This window comes from Sus scrofa, chromosome 8 (genome assembly GCF_054392235.1).
Source record: "Sus scrofa isolate SSC_HxYL_T2T_F1_AM1 chromosome 8, Sscrofa_HxYL_maternal_Yorkshire_Landrace_v2.0, whole genome shotgun sequence".
In the NCBI taxonomy this organism is placed as follows: domain Eukaryota; kingdom Metazoa; phylum Chordata; class Mammalia; order Artiodactyla; family Suidae; genus Sus; species Sus scrofa.
The window spans coordinates 69,779,500-69,795,689 of NC_139390.1; the positions used below are offsets into that span (position 1 = coordinate 69,779,500).

The following is a 16,190-nucleotide window of genomic DNA, read 5'->3' on the forward strand; positions in this document are numbered from 1 at the left end:
TGCTGCTGGAGCCCCACCCACCACCCATCTCCCACTTTCTGTAAGCAGGTCCCTCAGTTTTGGCTTGAACTCCAGTGATTCGAATCCACATTTTTTCTTTTTTTTTTGCCACACCCACAACATATGGAAGTTCCCAGAAACTGAATTTGAGCTGTAGTTGTGACCTACGCCATGGCTGTGGCAACACTGGATCCTTAACGCATTAACCCACAGAGGGAATTTCCTCAAATCCACATCTTAAATCCCCTTTCATCCTGGTTGGCATAAGGCATTCTGTTCCTCAAAAACACAAGACAGAAAAACTGAGAGACAAATTCTGCTTCAAGATAACTTTCTTTTAAACAAATTCAGACCTCACAGAGATCTTTATTCCAAGAGATGATATGGACCACACATATAGATAATAATTTTTTAAAAGCTTAATTCAATGTATTAATGACTGACTGTTCTAGTAAAGGCAACCATAGGTAGGATCATCAAATAAGAACAATCTGTCTTATACTGCTGAAAAAATGGCATGAAGTGTACAAATGGCTTCACCAAAGAACATTTCTTGTCACTCCTATGAGGTGCTTAGGACTTGGCTGAAGTATCCACAGGTCTAGAGAAAGATGAAAAACTTACTCTCTTTTCTTAGGAGAATATGCATAATCTTACATAGTTCCTTCTGTTCCAATCAATATTCTATCCAGGAATGAGTCAAAGATATTATGTTAGAAGTCTCTTAAAAATGTAATTAAAATTCTTAAAAGATGAATAGGAAAAGCGGAAAAAGGAAAAGTAGGAGGAGAAGACGGCATAAAGTAAAGTATTATTAAGGGGATGAATATAGGCCTTTTATGTGTCGGTTATCACAAAAGAAGACAGAAATGTCTACACAGAGAACAGGCTTGTGGTTATCAAGGGGGGGGGAGGAGGAGTAGGATGGACTGGGAGTTTGGTGTTAGTAGATGCAAACTATTACATTTAGAATGGATAAACAACAAGGGCCTCATAGATATATGAGACTGAGTCACATTGCTCTACAGCAGAAATTGGCACAATGCTATAAATAAACTATACTTTAATATAAAAGAAATAATGTCTGCATATGAAAAAAGTAATTTTTCTTTAATTATTTTTAGGCAAATGTGAAACAGAAGCATAGTCATGATTCCATTTGCTTCTATATAATCATGTTCAATGCAGTCTGTTAAAATTATATGGTAAGCAGGTAGGGACTGGTAGGTTCTGACAGCAGTTCCAAGAGGTTAAAAACAGCTGCAATTTGATCAGTAGAGATGTCACAATCTCACTGAAAAAAAGAAAAAAAAAACTTTCAAGTTTAATTATATAAAAGAAGATTTTGGGAAGAAATAAGGAGGCTTTAAATTAGGCTTTTCAACTTTTCAAGAAAGTTTCCTGAAAGCATACTCTTTTCAAAACCAGACCCTTTCTGCTAAGATTTCACTCTGTCATTGTCACTGTTACTGTGAATCATGTTGGTGATGATCACACTTTTTATCCCACCTTATAATTAAATAAGCTAAATAATAAGCTAAATATCATTGTACCTTATTATACAACACAATTAGCATGTGACTATTGTATTTTCCCCAATAAGTGTGTTTGAAAAACTATTCTATTCTGAGAGCATTTCTGTAATTTAAAATTTAAATTTTAACATGCCAACAAATATGTAATTATATAATTTGTTTGTTCCATAAGGGTCTTCCACTGACAGGAAGAAGATACCAACAAAGTCAACACCTTGCATGAAATTCATCACACTGAGATAAATATCAGGAACATACACTTATGAATGTCATAAATGGATGAGTAGCAACAAGATGTGTTAATGCTATATTTCATTGGATAGACCAAAAGACATATTCTTAAAGCCTGAGGAGTATTCTTAAAAGTTCTCTTTACAAATGGAAGAAAATTGACCGTGAAAATTTATTTTTTCTCAAAAGAATCAAGTTGTCTCTTGCCTTGCACACTTCACTTGAATAAATGGGAGCTGACACCAGTCTAACTTCGTCATTGACAATTCCATAGTTCAAGAAGCATCTGCTCTCTGACCTGCTTATTCGCCCCTGAGTTTGGTGCCCAGAGGACTGTCTTTTCAGTGAGTGTTTAAAAAATAATTTTATATTGACTATCTGAAAAATTATAGTAAAACAAAAAAGAAGGACAACAGGTTCATTTTTTTTTCCAGAAAAAGAAAACATTTCAAAAGATCCCTGCAAACATGAATTTAAGTTGGCAGGTTCCTCTTATGCCAACAATCATGTAATAATTAAAACACTGCGGGAATTTATTTACCACGTGGTTAGTTTCACCTAGACTCTTACACTGTCACACTGTAGGACAGAAAATCAAGGGTGTTTATTAATCCAGTTATCCCTCTTAGATGTCTCTTTTTCCCTTATTCTTTTTCTCTTTGTAATGGTATAGGTTTCCAACCCCACCCCCATCTCATCCCCATTCCAGAATCAGACAGCAGACTTTTTAGTGAAAAGTCCTTTTCATGTGTGAGTCACCAAGCACACTGAAGTGTTAGTCAGCTCTGGTTTGCTGACTTTTGTTCAACGGAAGTAAAGGAAACTTTTCAACAAAGGAAAGACTTTGAAGATGACCTGGGCCCGAGACAACAATGAAAATACAAATACAACTAACTATACTTTCTCTCTCTCTCTCTCTAACCCCCCATCCCTCCCTCTTACTCTCTCCCTTTTCTCCCTGTCCTTTCTCCCTCCCTCTCTACCTTCCATTCCTTTCCTCCTTTGCCTTTATTTTTTCTACTTTTAAGAAAAATATCACTCCACTTTTTTCCCCCTGTCTCCAATCTGTGTTTTTCTCTAAACTATGTTTAAAGAGACAAGGAAATAAGGTCCAATCATAATGGAAAAACTACTTTGTGGTAATAAAACTATGCAGATGCTACTGTTCTCATTAATGTTTTTGTCATCAAAGGAGCATAATTTTATCCAGGATCAATTTTTTTCTGTCCTAGTCATGTTGGTACATCTAATTGAAAGAAATACAATGTCAAAAAAAAGTAAATAAATAACACCACTGTGATTCTCTAAAGTATATTCCTGCTACTTTTTCTTCATTTAATTTGTCTCATTTCTCTTCTCCCTGATAGGCAGTTTGCATGGGATTTCAAATTGGATCACTGACGGAAGGTGGTACCACGGATCTGGCAGCCCCAAATAGGTAGGATCTCCATTTTTCAAAGTAACCCGTTATTCCTGATCAGATAACTACAAAGACCACTGTCTTGACTAATACATCTCAAAGCAGAAAGATGGGATCGATATAGGATGCCGAGATTTGAATAATGCTTATCAAAAATAAAATAAATTGGTATTACTCATTTCTTAGACCAACAAATCCAGAAGGGAGATGAGGTTTATGGAACTAGTGGCACTAGTAGCAAACAAATTTGACATACTGCGATGTGAATAAACCAGAAAAAACACAAAAAAGGGAATTTTGGAGCTTAGACTGAGTGATGATAGAGAAGTCGGTGAAAACAGGAAAGAGCAAAATATTTTTTAACATTAAGTGATTTTCCGTGTGACAAAAGACACTACACAGCAGCATATAAAAGCTACTACTCCTTATAGATCCAAGAGAAGCTTGTAAGTAGGGCCAATGGTTTGATTTGCTACAACTGACTCACATGGTCTGGAACAAAAACCTGTTGGCAACAATGGAACAGTGGTCTAATGACAGTGGTTACAATTTGACACATCTACTGCAGAAGTCAACTGTAGAGCTGGACTGGACGGGTATAATGCCATATCTACCACACTCAGTGGTGCCCTAAAGCAAGGGTCTGTGAGGACCGCATGGTAAATATTTCCAGCTTCATGAGCCATAAAGTTTCCATCACAGCCACTCAACTTGAGTTGTAGCTCGAAATAAATGTGTAAATAAAAAATAAATGAGCTCTGGGTGGGATTTGGCCCATATGCCAGCATTTGAATGGCCCTTCTTCCAAAGAATCACACTTCAGTGAACATTTTACATTATTTTACTACATTTTAATTTTTATGTTATGAGTAGAGAGGTAGGGAGAGTCTGGAAATGCTGGCTTGCTCACCTCTAACCACCATGTATCATATACAGCATTCATGGTAGATGCACTTAGATAATTCAATAATTACTAAAGTTGCTATACTGGACACTAAACAAACATTTATGTGTGCCATCATTAATACATCCTTCTATTCTGGACATAATAAAAGGCATCAAGTAAAGGTATGTTGAAAATTGAGAGCTGTGGTTAGAAGGGGGATGTCCTTGGTATTTCTTTTAAAGCAATATGGCTCTTGGTATGTTTGCATATGAATGTTTTTCTAGAATTAAATAATCTATTTTTCTAATGGTTCTTAATTGTTTTAGAACAAATATATTGCACTTATTTGTTTTCTCTGCTGTGCAATTATCTCCTGACTAAAACACACTTGCAGATATCTTAGCATCTCTCCACTGATTTGCAAAAATGATTTATAATCCCAGGTTCTGGTTCTATTCAAAGTTAGCAACTGAAACTGTATCTCTATGACTCTAAATTAAAGCTCAAAGCATTAACTTTCTTAATCTCATTTGGACATTAAGAAGAAATTAAAATGCCTTAGAACTTTGAAATCCTTAAAGAATGAGACTTTAAGTCTAATTCTACAAAAAAAAAAAGTCAGCATTATTATTATAAGCAATCATTAAGTCTCTACCCATCACCAAAAGGAATGTTATTTTTAGGAGGTAACACTTTAAAAATTGTTTTACTAATTCAAATCAACATTACCCAACTTGCAAAGTAACCTGTCTGCATAACACATTTATTGAAAAATTTCAACCTCTTCCCTAACAGAATAATCATTCATAAGTCCCCATGTGACTGGAAGCAACAGTTCTGTAATGGAAATGTCACTGCTGCCTTAAATATAGCGTTCGCCACCGTGAAAACTGTAATAACAGATGCTCACAAATGCCTGGTGTGATGAATCAATGCAGAGAAAGAAGGAGAGCAAGGAGTCTGTGTAGGTGCTTTTTTTTGGGGGGGGGGGGAGTGCCTTAAACACAGGAGTAAACAGATGGCAGTGACGGAGGAATTCTGGGATAAATCTGACTTCCTACACCCTGGGACTTCTCTGCTACCTGCAGTTACCTATACATCAATTGGACAAAATAATGAAGATTCAAAGGCAAGTGGAGAAAAAAGAAAGAACAAGAGTGACTTTATTGGTATCACTCTGGTGATGAGAACAAAAGAAAGTAGGTAATAAAAAAGAGCCAATGAGACAGGGAAGTTGTTCTGAAAAAAGGTCAGTCAATATACATTGACTGGGCTCTAACATATTTCATGATCTGAAATAGTTCATAATCCATTAATTTTTTTTTCTACTGTTGTATTCAACATAATGTTCTGGGTAAGAGGAAAACAGATTTTAAAAATACTCTTGGAATTTTTATTATGATGAAATGGGTAATTCATGTTAATTTTCCCTCTTAGAAAAATTTTAAAAAGCAGAACAAAATAGTTAAGAATATCTCCTCCATGCTTGGGGACACTTTGCCTGGTAGTATTTTTAATCCCTAACCTGAAAGTTAGGTGGCCCTTTTGAGAGCCACAGGGTGCTAGGGAGGGAGAGAATGGGATCTAGGGCCACACAGAGACAGGGGCCGAGTCACCCCAAGTCAACAGTATTACATTGGAAAGTGACCCTGAGAGCCTGCAGCACATAAAAGCAGAGACACTCACATACAGAATTCTGCTCAGCCTCAGATTATCTCAATTTTTGAAAATGGACTGAGGTGATCTCAGATTTTAAGTAGCACAGATCCTGGGTCAAAAGCAAACATTCTCTGTAGAGGAAAATACTATCACCCTTTAAATCAAATAATCACAGTTTTGCAAATAAACTGTACATCATCAAAACTAACCAGGACCAGAAATGGCAATATGAATAAAAGCCAGTCAGCCACAAACAACAAGCACTATCATGGCAATTCATGGTGATTTATGGTGATGAGAGTATTAATGTTAGCAGACGTGGACATTAAATAACTTATTATTTTTAAAAAACTATATAAAATATATGTTCAATAAGACAAATACAAGAATTGAGAGTTCTGGAGTTCCCATCATGGTGCAGCAGAAATGAATCTGACTAGGAACCATGAAGTTGTGGGTTCAATCCCTGGCCTCACTCAGTGGGTTGAGGATCCAACATTGCCGTGAACTGTCATGCAGGTCACAAATGCGGCTCAGATGTGGTGCTGCTGTGACTGAGGTATAGGCCAGCAGCTATAGTTCCAATTAGATCCCTAGCCTGGGAATCTCCATACGCTGCAGTGTGGCCCTAAAAATAAAAGCAAAATAATAATACTAATAATTAAGAATTTTTGTAGAAATGTGGAAATTTTATTTTAAAATGGTAAGGTGTAATAAAATTAGGAACTTAATGTATGGGGTAACAGCAAATTAGACAAAGTAGAAGAAAGGGCTAGCGGACTAGAACATAAATAAGAGCAAAAAATTCCAGACTGAAATAAAGGGAGAAGAATGGAAAATGTAGCAGACAAAGTATGAGACAGACAAAGTATGAGACAAAGATAATACCCTGAGAAGTACTAATAACCCTTTCACTAGAGTCAAAGAAAGGAAGGAGAAATAAGGTAAGTCAGAAGTAATGTTTAATAAAGTAAGGGCTAAGAAATTTGCAAACAGGTTGAAAGATGTGAAACTACAAGAAACTTTGTTAATTCCAAGAAGAAAATATAAAGTAATATCTTTGGGGAGATTATTGTCTATGCTTTATTTCTGTATGTCTTATAAGCAGAAGCATGGTTTGGCTTTGTTTTAGACTCATTTTTACTTAGATGTTTGTATATTGAACATCCTTGGATAATAGTTTCTCACTTTAGAGCACAGAAAAGTTCTTCTGTATGCTCCAGGGTAACAAAAGTACAGCTATGATATTTGTCTTTCACTTTCTGACTTACTTTACTCAAGAAAGGATTAGCAATGAGATCCTGCTGTGCAGCACTGAGATCTATGTCTAGTCACTTATGATGGAGCATGATAATGGGAGAAAAAATAATGTATACATGTATGTGTAACTGGGTCGCCATGCTGTACAGTAGAAAAAAAATTGTATTGGAGAAGTAAAAATAAATAAATAAATAAATAAATATATATATATATATATATATATATATATATAAAGCACAGCTATGAACTCTCATGTTCCCTCAGCACAATACCTCTCAGCTGAAATGAAACCCACTGAGTCTGCAGGTGTCACATGACACTTTGCTCCTCTATCTGGGAATTGAAGCTCAAGGAAGGGGCACAACGCTAATAGTCTAGCTAGTGGTATTGCAATGAATAATAAAGTCCTTTGTCTCTGACTAGGAGTATCTGGTCTTCCACTAGCATTCATGAAACTTTGCCAAGGTAATTGCATTAGCTTGAAAAGGAATGAAAATAGCACATATTTCACAATTCTTGACATGCATACTCTGTAAATACACAGGAAATCAAGACAAAAATAAATCTCATATTGGCCAAAGAAAACTCTCAGATTACTTTCAAATGAGAAAAAGTACATTAACAACTGAATTTTCAGTAGAAGTCATGGAAGCAAGAAGATAATGGAATGATGTCAACAAGCCTGGAAAAGTTCTGTCAACTTAGGATTTATAGTCAGCAAACACATCCTCAATACTCAAGGTGATTTTCAGACAAGCAAATTGAGAAAAATTATTACCAGTAGACCCAAGAATCAAGGAATTTTAAAAGGTATTCTTCTGGCAGCAGGTATATGATTATAAATGGAAGGACTGAGATGCAAAAATGATGATAAATAGCAAAATATGTTAGGTGTATGGAAAATTTTAAATTAATATTTATACGACCATAATAGTTTGTATAGTTTGAAATACAGAGTCAACTAAAATAAAAGACAGCAATGGCTTCAGTTTGGAAAAGAGTAGTGAAGGTAATTTTTTTTTGAAAAGGTTAAAGTAACAAACACTTTTCTTTAATATGATAGGGATGCATGCTGTAATCTCTAGGATACTCTTCAAACCATAAAGAAAAAAGAAAAGACAAAAAATTGAATTAAGTTTCCTATTTAAAATATGTCCTGTTATAGATAAGATTAACAGGCAAACTAGACCAAGGTTACAGTGTATTATTTATTGGTACATAAAAACATGTTTTAAGTTTAAAAAAATCTTGTATATGCTCAAATATATAGGAACATTTCCTTTAGACAAATGAAAATTAAAATAAGTCTCTGTCTTATAAGGGTTACTAATAATCCCCTAAAGTGTCTTTGAACTATACTGCCCAGAAGTCCCAAAAGCATACTTCACATTTATATATGAAACTAAGTGTATTAGAGCATTTAAGACTGCATATAGGTCTACATAGCAGACCTATTGTTATTACATAAATGGCATAAGTTTAAAACATCTGACATTTAAAACAAATACAGAAATCTTGGAAATCTTTCTTAAAGCATAACAATGATGAATATTTCATAAACAATAATCATCACTGTTAAATTATTATTTTTATTTGCTTTACTGAACTTAATAAAACATAAGGAAAGAGAAAGCATAAAAAGAAGTAAAAATTGGGAGTTCCTGTTGTGGCTCAGCAGGTTATGAACCTGACTAGTATCCATGAGGTTGCAGGTTTGACCCCTAGCCTCACTTAGTGGGTAGCTGTGGTATAGGTCACAGATGTGGCTTGAATCCCACATTGCTGTGGCTGTGGTGTAGGCTGGCAGCTGGAGTTCTGATTTGACCCCTAGCCCAGGAATTTCCATATGCATCAAGTGCAGCCCTAAAAGGCAAAGAAAATAATAAGTAAAAATTATTTTTAGGCCCAAGTTGCTAATTCTTCAGAACTTTGTGTGTGGGTGGTAGGGGAGAGGGGATCCTATTTCTCTTCATTCCAGTCATTGAATCCAAGTGAAAATATGCTGAAGCATAAGAAATTGCTGATATTCATCTATTTTGACATGTGAAAATGGATATTTCACGTGGCTAATATTTTAATAACATTTCAAAATGTTTCAGTCCCCCAGCAGATGTTCTATGAACTATAATGATCAAAATAGATATTATTTTCTGACACTCACACCCAGGAATTTTTAAGTTCCTATTAAAAGGAATGACTACTAAAAACTCTCCTAAGTGCTATATGAAGGAGTCAATGCCAAAAGCATCAGCCATTTAAAAAAAAAAAAAAAAAAAAAAAAAGCTAAGATTCAAAGACTACTACTAAGCTACAGAACACATTATGGGAAAAGGCAAGTGCTATTTATGTGTGAGTGCTATATATACAGGTGTGGAGTGCACATATAATTTATTATCCAAACCAATTCCCTTCTAAAGGGGAAAGGAATCACTTTTCACAATTACCCTGAGGCAACAGTGTAAACCAGAATAGTTCTGGGGAAATGGGTTGTATGTTTATCCTATACAAAGAGCAATTGATTTTCCTCAATCAAAGGAGAATGTGGTAGGTAAAAGAACAGGATTAGCAACATACTCCTTTTCTCAATGACTTAACTTTTTATGAATGTTAAGTAGTTATCACTACTTTTCTTAACTGCCATTTGTGTACTCGTTCTATGCAGTACTTAAATTTTTATTTTAGTATGTCAAGCATGTGTCAGAGCAAATTTCATAAGGAGCATTATAATAAAAGTTGCTTAAAAATTTTATGATATACTTCTTTCACAGGGTCAACAGTCAATGCTAAATAACTAGTCTTCCTCATTTTTTACTCAAGCTGGTTACAACTACTCAGTAAGGTGCATCATGAGTAATGTTGACTGATCCTGATTATAATTTCAGAGAATGTAGATATTCCCATGCAGACAGTACAGTTATTCTGAACATCAGAAGCCAGGGGTTAATAAGTTACATTTTTTAGTAAAATATTTATCAACTCTGTACTCGCAGGTATGTTTTGGCAATTTTCTTTTTCTCCTCTCAACTGGTTTAATTGCAACACAAAACACTGTAAATGATGCTCATCTTAAACAAGCTGAGCAATGATTTAGGCCTCAGGACATTTCTACCTGTCTCCTTAGTGATGCTATGTTTTCATTCAGAGCAGGGGGGATAAAAACACCAACATCACTAATGAAGCTGTTCGGCCCTGTGGCCCGAGGTCGGAACGGCAGGCGCTGACTTCATCATTATTTAAATTATAGGAGCAAAGAATGTTTTCTAGTTGAGCATTGTTCCAGTTCTTTGAACTGACTGCCATGGATTCCTGGAGCTTGACCACATTACAATTTTCACACTTAGCAACTGTAAAATTGTTAAAGCGATATCTTTCCACACAGTTTATCCGTTATTACTGCTAAGTTTGGCATACCACCTTAGTTACGGACTTTAAATGCCACTTTCATCACTTCCCAGGGTAACCTTGGCCATGAAATCGGAAAATCAGATCATTTTCTGGTCCGTTTTCTTCTTTTTCTTTGGATGAGATTAGATTTTGCTACGCTTGACTGACAAATCCCATTTAGAATTCAAGGAGAGGCCTGGGCCCCGACCTCTTTAAGAAGTGGGAGGTGAGGTGTCTTAGGCAGTGATGAGGAAGAAAGGACCAATTTCAACTCATCACACAAAGGCAATTAGTGATTAATTCACACTGTGAGACAAAAATACTCGGAAAAGTATGAAGAGTCGTTTAGTGTCACATCACAACATTATTTAAGATTCTTTAAAAATACCAATCATGTTCAAGGGTTTTCCTCGGCATGTTTTGTTTTTCTTTCAAATTATATTTCTAGATCTGCTATTCAATACAGCACAAGCAAAAATGATTTTTACCTGATTCAATATCTTCCACATTAGGAAAAATACATATTTTATTTTAAGGAATAATCAATATGAATCCAAAATAGACACATTTTCCATGGCATATTAACATAAGCTCAATCACTTTATTATTCAGGAATGTAATGCTTAGTGACAGCTGTTCCAAATATCACCTGCTTTGAGAGCATTTATCCATGGCTGACACGGTGAAAAAGTGTGGTTGGAGAAAAGGGTGAAAAAAATAATTGGTAAATGCCTCAAATTAACATTTATGTATTCTAGACTGTGTTTTCTGTATATATGCCATTTGATGTAATAGGCAACCTTGGGAGAGTGGTATCTTTAAGGATCAACTGGCTAAAAATGACTGTTAGTTTCTGTTGATTTCTATGCCTACAGCTCTGTTTCTTTCTAAACTTCTTTTTCTCAATAGTTGTACTTCCAGGAATTATTAATTGCCTTTTACATCACTGAAGTTGTAGTAACTTCAAAAAGAATCTCTCATTGTCTTCAATTTCTCTTTAGATTCATTTAGCTTCTGATTCTGTGTCTAGTCAGTTTGGGACTTCAGCCAAGTACTTGGTAAAGAAGAATAAGCTGAAATGATTTCTGCATGTTACATAGGAGGAAATGTGGATCACAGCACCTCACGTCAAGTGTTAAATATACGTGAAAGACCAGGCTGTCTCCCTTGTATCTCTCTGGATGTATAAATACTGCAGGGCACAAATCAATTGTTCAGATGTAGGAGCTCAAAGGTTTTGAAATAAATTATAAGAAGAGATTCATAGCTGATTAAAAATTTAAACAGCTTATTTTTCCCCAAATAGAAAATCTTTCAGTAATATAGCAATATGCACCATCCTAATAGAAAACCCTAGAGAAGTCTGATTTTATTTTATATATTATACACTTCTGAGAAGCTGTGCAAAGCAAGCACATATACACAAAAGAAAAAAATTCTCAGTGAATTTCATTACACTTTTTGTAGGAATATCTCTTAGCAAAAGATGTTGTCTTGGGCACACGAAAAAAATTATGTACCTAGGAATTTCAATGTTCATTTCAAAAATTTTTCCTCTTTTATACCTGTGCTTTTAATATCATATAACCTTTGAAGATGATGCCAGGCACCTAAGAAAAAAAAATCTGAAATTTGCACTTCCGCACATCTCAAAGATAGATATTCTCACTTGAAATCTCAAATATGTGTGCATATTCAAATACAGCATATTACTATGTTCATGATTTCATTACTTAGTTGGCTCTCATTTTGGCTATACTGGTTGTAATATAAATAACATTCAGCTCTATTTTATTCATCAAATAATGATAATTTATTAATAATGTTCAAATTAATTTTTATTAAAAGTCAGTAACCTCTTTTAGGAGATACAGGTAAGAAATAAAGCAGTCTTTGAACAAAATCTGATTATTGGCCAAAGAAAAAGTGGTAAGACAAATATGTGGATAATTACAGTAAAAATATACTATATTTACTAAATACAGCTCTCATTTTCTCTTAAGAGCTATTCTAGTTTTTTCAGACTAGAGCTTAGTCTGCATTTAATTAATAAACTAGTCCCCTCTGTGTGGCCAATGGATTTCTCAGTCATTAAATACATTTTAATGTTGAATTTCCTTTTTACTTGATAAAAAGTTCTATGATTCTAAAGACAACTGTATGAATTACCTGATTATTTTTCATGTCTATATTTAGTGAGAATTGACCTTATATCAACAATTGTTTTAAGGCTTGGTTATGTAATTGAAGGGTAGGTAGCTAGGTCTCTGGATCCACTATTAATGAATTTTAATGAAATTTATTTTAATTTAATAAAATGAAGCTGTGTTTCCACACAGTAATAATGTTTCAGATATGGGGAGAATTCACCTTAGGTATAAAATGTCAATGCTTTCCTTCTTTACTACAAAAGATAGATTTTTTTTTTTAAGCATCGTTTTTGTCCATTTCAGGGAAATTTTATTGACTATATAGGTTGTTTTTATGCTTTGCCTATTTATGTATCAACATCAATTCAGTCCCATTAACACAAAGGTGTCTGTTTCTCCTAGTGTCCTTCTAAAATACTGAACATACTCTGTGACTCAACCATTTTACTCCTGGCTGCATCTTCAACAGCAGTGGGTACATGTGTTCAGATTTTACAGACTTGGAATGAATAAGGAAAGGTTATGGCATCTTGGAATCCACCGGGAAGGAACGGCCAAAGGTTGTATTTGAACATATCACCATGATTCAAAACATTGATTTACAGCTCTGATTAGACCCCTAGCCTGGGAACCTCCATATGCCGTGGGAGCAGCCCAAGAAATGGCAAAAAAAAAAAAAAAAAAAAAAAAAAAAAAAAGACAAAAAAAATTGATTTGAAAATCATTTCAAATATGAGCCATCTTTTCCAGATCCTAAATTCAGTCTGAAAATAAATAAATAAATAAATAAAAAGCCCATCTATCTATCTGGGACTATCAGCTCAAAACAACAACAAAAATAAGTGAAACTCTTATCACCCATTTTTTCAAACCAAACAGGTTTTTCTTTGTTTTAAATCTTACCTATTTCACATATCCAACACACTGCTCAAAGTTGGGCTATTTCATCAAGCTCTTAAGAGATCATTCAAATAATCTGACGACTGACAGCAACTGTTTATTAAGCATGGCTTTTTCTTTTACTCAAAACCACGAGGCCAGACTGATGCTACCACAGAGACAGATGGTGTATTCAGACTGTCAAATAGGAATATGAGGATAACCTCCAGGAGATATACTTTTAAATTAGCATTTTTCAAGCTGTATTTATCTAGAATCTCTTATTTTCTGCAAACAGTGATCAAATAATTAAAAAAAAAAAACATGGAAAATACATATAACAACTGTCCAAAATTGCAGGATTTTGTTTCTGAAATCCCTACCGTTCTTAACCCAATTCCAACTATAGTTTTTCTTAAAAAAATAAAAATACTAAAAGAACACTGTGATACTGATGAATGTGTGCAGATTTCACCAAATCCTACAGCTGTTTTATAATGTTGGAAAGACCTGAACCCTAGATAAGATATCAGTAGCCATTTCTTGTACAAAAAACACATCTTTCTACTGACATATCAGTTTTTCAAAAGCATAAAGCCAATTTGAGGGCAAGTGCGGATATGTGTTATTTCACCACCAGTCAGATTAAATGGAACAGCCTCAAGAGATCCTGCAAGAACTATTATGATGTCAATAAACTGTTCCGTGAGTGGCAGGGCTAAGCCAGGGACAATTCACCCTCTCACTAGTGGAAGTCCAGTCACATACTGGGAATACTCAGAGGAGTACTCAGAAGGATTAGAAATAGCCTTAGCACGACCAGTATAATTTCTCCTCTCCACACACACAAACCCCCCCCCCCAAAAAAAACAAAAAACAGAACAAAAAAAAACCACCTATCAAGTGTGGGCCAAAAAAAAATATCGAATTTGAAGGATTAAGCTATGTTTTTGCTATTAGCAACATATTTTTTTTTCTGTTTGGTAGAAATAACTTATCTAACAATATTACGTACACGGTTATCCAAGTCACATGGAGAAGGATTTTCTATAATTCAGAGGATTTTAAGGATGTTCAGTGTTAATACAATAATGTTTATTGATATTAATTTTATCTCAAATTCTATTTTCAGAGTATGGGTAAAATTTGGCAAATATACTTTCAGCTTCAACATTTAGCTCAATTTTAACTACTAACAATTGCCCTATAATATGTTATACCCCAGGAAAAGAATTTGCTCCTTTTTTGTTCCTTTGAATTGGCTAACACTTGAAGAAATATTTATTAAGAAGTATTGCAACTACTAAGGTTAGTAATAATAGAGCATTTTGTCATCTGTAAAACATATATTATTCTGTGTTCTAATTCCATATGGAATTTCCCTTCATTTTCTCTATCAAAAATTACTAATAGATATTCTGTTTCTTTTCTTTTTCAGTAACTATAGGTCTCACTTTCTGCATTTTCTTCTTCGGTGAGGTGTGATAAAGCTTAGAAATAGATTTTGAGAATAGGACTTATGTATATAAATACATATACAGAACATATCTCATAGACCATTTACACTGCAGTATATATGTTTTCTCTAGTTTTGTAATGACACACCCTGATTTCATAAATTTTGCTATAAATATTTGAAGACTGAAACACTGGGATCATTATGAAACATAAACGATCTATAACTAATATCGTTGAAAGATTAAAGTTAGCTAAATACTTTTATCAACTCTGAACCACAATCATTTAATAAATATTAAATTTATAATTATTGTTATCATTCAGCAAATATTTTAGACTATTTATCATGTGTGAGCCTTTGATCTAGGCACTTAGACCACAACAGTAAAGAGAATGGAAAAAAATCAAATCACGAAACAAAATTCATCAAGAAAGAAAGATTATCTCATTAAGTCATTAACCCAAGAGACCAGATAGAGAAGGAGAGAAATGTGTGTGTAGACACAGGCCAAAAACTAGAGGTAACTGTAATAAACAAGAAGGTCTGGTGAGGAGGTGAAAGGCAGAGCCAGTAAAGCAGAATTCAAGGAGGAAGAAGGTATGGAGGCAACAGCATTCTCACCTTCATTTGGAGATTCAGAGGTAGATAAAGAAGGACAGAGATGTAAACTGCTCAGTAATGTGAGTTTAAAAACAGCTTTAGCAATGTTCTCATGCCATCGACTGATGACTGAAATGATTTGAAAATCCTACTCCAAAATTCTTCTTAAACTGCACTACTCAGAAAATCTATCTTCATCTTTTCCCACTAGCTGTGTGTAAGCTTAGTTATATGTGCATTTATGGATAATGATAACAGATCATACCTGCATCAAGTTACATTTGATGTGTATTTAAATTCCCCACAACTGATTGATAAACATGAAATCGAAAATGCTCACTGGAGTAATTTAGAAAAAACCAAAATACAGTATCATTGGAATAGTTCATGAATAGTTCATGTATGATATGTGTATGTATGATATATGCCTCAGTTGGTCCTTTTATGGCTCATTTTAGATACGGATGTGTGTGTGCACAGGTGTATGATGAATAGTTTTTATTGAACACCTGTATATGCTGAGCACAATAGGATAGAAACCACTGAAAATTCATTTAATTATTTGGGGAATTTACCCTTATTTCCTTTCTATAAGAAATGAAAATAATTGTTGAGTATCTATTTACATCTGCTGTAGACATAAACCCAGGTTTTCTTCCTGGAGACCTGACATTTTATTCAAGGTGCCAAAGCTTACCTAAAGCAAATTTCTCATTAGAAAATTCTT

The 16,190-nt window shown here is 34.4% G+C and overlaps 1 protein-coding gene and 1 long non-coding RNA gene across 17 annotated transcripts in view; both read right to left on the bottom strand.

Annotated features, from left to right (window-relative positions):
- EPHA5 (EPH receptor A5) overlaps positions 1 to 16,190 on the bottom strand; it is a 319,713-nt gene that overhangs the window by 195,016 nt on the left and 108,507 nt on the right. The gene's annotated exons all lie outside the window — the stretch shown is intronic.
- On the bottom strand, positions 10,494 to 15,783 carry LOC146400828 (uncharacterized). Its single transcript, XR_014813771.1, has 2 exons — positions 14,136 to 15,783; positions 10,494 to 13,157 (listed from the first exon to the last, which is right to left on the bottom strand). It is a non-coding gene; the product is annotated as an uncharacterized LOC146400828 (long non-coding RNA).